This window comes from Garra rufa, chromosome 13, assembly GCF_049309525.1.
Source record: "Garra rufa chromosome 13, GarRuf1.0, whole genome shotgun sequence".
In the NCBI taxonomy this organism is placed as follows: Eukaryota; Metazoa; Chordata; class Actinopteri; order Cypriniformes; family Cyprinidae; genus Garra; species Garra rufa.
Genome location: NC_133373.1, coordinates 3,838,364 through 3,841,538, shown reverse-complemented (window position 1 = coordinate 3,841,538; position 3,175 = coordinate 3,838,364). Strand labels below are relative to the sequence as shown.

At 35.3% G+C, this 3,175-nt stretch overlaps 1 pseudogene; it reads right to left on the bottom strand.

Annotated features, from left to right (window-relative positions):
- Positions 1-794: 794 nt before the first annotated feature.
- LOC141283339 (polymeric immunoglobulin receptor-like) lies at positions 795-3,053 on the bottom strand (annotated as a pseudogene).
- Between the last annotated feature and the right edge of the window lie 122 nt (positions 3,054-3,175).

Here is a 3,175-nt window from a genome sequence, read left to right as displayed (position 1 = left end):
AATTCCTCATGTTCAGGTGTGCAATTATTAAACAGGTTTTCTTTTACAAATAAAATGAGCCAAGAACATCATAAAGCTGATATTTATGGAAGTGGAATTTATGGAATTTATGGATGTATAGGCTCTTGTGACTTTTTTCTTTTTCGGCTTCACCCAGTTCTATAGCTATTTTAACAGTTTGGACAAAACATATCATTACATTCATAACTTGAGGATTTAATACTAAAAATGAGGCATATCAAACATTTGATTGCTGATTAGAGGCAATTGTGCTACACAAGGCTTTGTATAGTACAAAATCTTGTTTTGTGAGGCAGACACATATCTGAATGAGATGGATTATTGAAAGAGAAAAAAACTGTAGGGCACGATCAGTTGTTGATTGGAAGGAAGCAGATCTAAATGAGAGCTTGCAGATGATTGTAAGAAAAGGAGTTGGTGATGAGTTGTTCACTGTCAAATCAATAATCATTTCATGCTGATTTTAAAGCTTAAATACGTAAACTACCAAGCCCACACTATGTTTAGTGACTTTGCATGATAACTTAAGCAAAAGTGCATGGATATAGTGTGTGACTCATTTTTTGTTCCTCTGCAGTGCTCACATGTCTGAAAATAGAGACAAACACAGCTTCCTCGGTTGTTTAGTCCTGCTTTTACAATCATTCTTGATGTGCTTTAGAGTCACTTAAAGTCCTGCTAACAATGAACCAGTTTCTTTTCAAATTGAGGTTACAGAAAATTCTCATGACAAAAACAGTTGTGTCGATTTCTCAGTGCTCACTGTTGTTCTTTTAGCGTTTAACATTGATCCGGGCGTACTCTGTGAACTCTTCTGGGTCGTTGTGTGTGTGAGCTGGTGTGGATGGTGTTTTAACGTGGACTACAGGAGAATATATCACATCATCCTGGAGAGAAAGAGAGGAAAAGACAGATGATTGAACACACAGCATTGCATTAGTGAGTTAAGTAACAATTTTGCAACAGAAAGTTTGTTTTTAACCTGATTATCTTGTTCTCTCTTTTGCTCTTCAGCATCAGTGGTCACCTTTTTATCATTTCTACCTCCTGCAAAATAAAACATCTTAGCCAGCGAGTTTTGATGATGATTTTGAATATTAGAGACATCAGTCGAATCACTAAATATGTTGGTTTTGTACTCGATATTCTGTGAGAACAGCACCATTAGCTAGTCTTTTACACATGCATTATGGGTTTTATAGTCAGTGTAGTTATCAGAAGTGATTTTGTGTGTTCACGTACCTCTACATCTCCAGCCTATAAATGCCAGTAATGCCAGTAAAAGCACTGAGAAAAACACTCCCAGTAGAATGAAAACATCTGTGGAGAAACAGAAATGGCTTGACAAGTGCTTTTCTTTTCTCTTTAATGCATAAACAAATATGCATAAATATCTCAATATGAGCTCATAAAGGCTCCATGCATGCATTTTTAAAAACTAAATACAAACACTTGACAATGAGAAAACAAATCATAGCATTGTTGAATAATACAAAGCAATGACTGTGACTTACATGGAGGTATGTTTTGTTGTGGAGTCGGTTGATGTTCTGAAGTTGTTGAGTCTTGTGTTTGGTGTGAAGGTTGATGTGTTGTTAAACTGATTGTGGCCACATGAGGTTTTTCTGTTTAAAAGCCAATAATTATCAGTAATAACATAACACAAGAAACATGTCATCCTGCAAGTTTCTTTAAAATCAAATAAATCATAAAGGTAATCTGACAATAGAAATAGAAGAAAACCACCTTCAGCATGAAGAACAGTTAGTCTGAAAGAGACTACTTGCTGAGACGAGACAACACACTGATAGACTCCTTGGTCGTCTGTGGTCAGTGCTGATATTTGTAGAGAAAGATTTCCTGGAGAGGTTTGATTTAACAATTTGACTCTGTTCTTGTATTTCTGTTCATTTGGGTACATTATTCCAGATTCATTTTCTTTGAAGTATGCCCATTGTATGTGTTCAGGTTTAGCCAGAAGTTCAGAACAGGAACAGGGCAGAACTACAGACCTTCCCGAATATCCAGACAATGAAACTTCCTTTTCATTCTCAACCAAATCACAACCTAAAAAACATATGTATTCAAATTATGCTCTAATTATATTTCATTTTGCATTACATTAAAAACAAATCAAGTAAAATAATTTCGACATACATAATATTTAATATAGTTGCAACAGAATACGGCTATAAATGAGAGAAACTCAAAGGTCAATGGATGTGAAACTTAAAGATATTATGTCTGTCACCTGCCCCAAATTTGAACTTACCTTTAACTTCTAAGTGGACATATGTAAAAGTATTTTAGTTCAGTCAGACACTTATAGTAGCCCAGGTCGTTCATTCTGAGGTCAGTAATGAGAAGAGACAGATTTGTTGGAGAATGTTTCATTAAACAGCTCATGTCTGCCGCTGTATTTTTCATCTTCAGATACTGGAATCCATCGATTGTCACTGTATTGAAACTCCCAGCTGAATGTTGTGGCTGTAGACTGAGGGTGAGCACAGGAGCAGGGCAGCACAACTGAAGCACCTGTGTATCCTGTTATTATTACTGTCTGCTGCTCATCTGACACAATACAGCCTGCAAACAAAATAACTTATTCCGAGCATTCAAAGAAGATTTACAGAAATGTATAACAGACGTGTAGTAGAATGCACAAATATATACTACATACCACATCTGTATGCACTACTTTACAAAAACAAAAGCTGCCGTCCCTGATTTATTCTAATAACCAACATTTCCATTTCATTGTTTGTCAATTTCCCTTAGGAACTCAAACAGCATTTCAGTTGAAAAAATATCACTATTTATCACCAAGGTTTAGTGCTTTTTTTTTTTATAGTTTCACATCAGTTGTTTTTATTTTTAAATCGTTGTTCTAAAGAACTGCAACCACATTCTTCCTCACTTAAATTCCTTCTAAAAAATAAATAAATAAATGAAAAAATAAACAGTTGTACAAATCTGAACTCACCTCTACTGAAATGCAGCATAAAGATGAAAAGATAAAAGTGGTCCCTCATGACTGGTTCTCATTCACTCATTCACCAACTCTATTTTATGAGGCGATGATACAGTTCACAGCCTGAATAGTTTAGTTTCTGTTAGCTCTAATAGTCAGAGACTCCAACTTCCTGTTTAATTT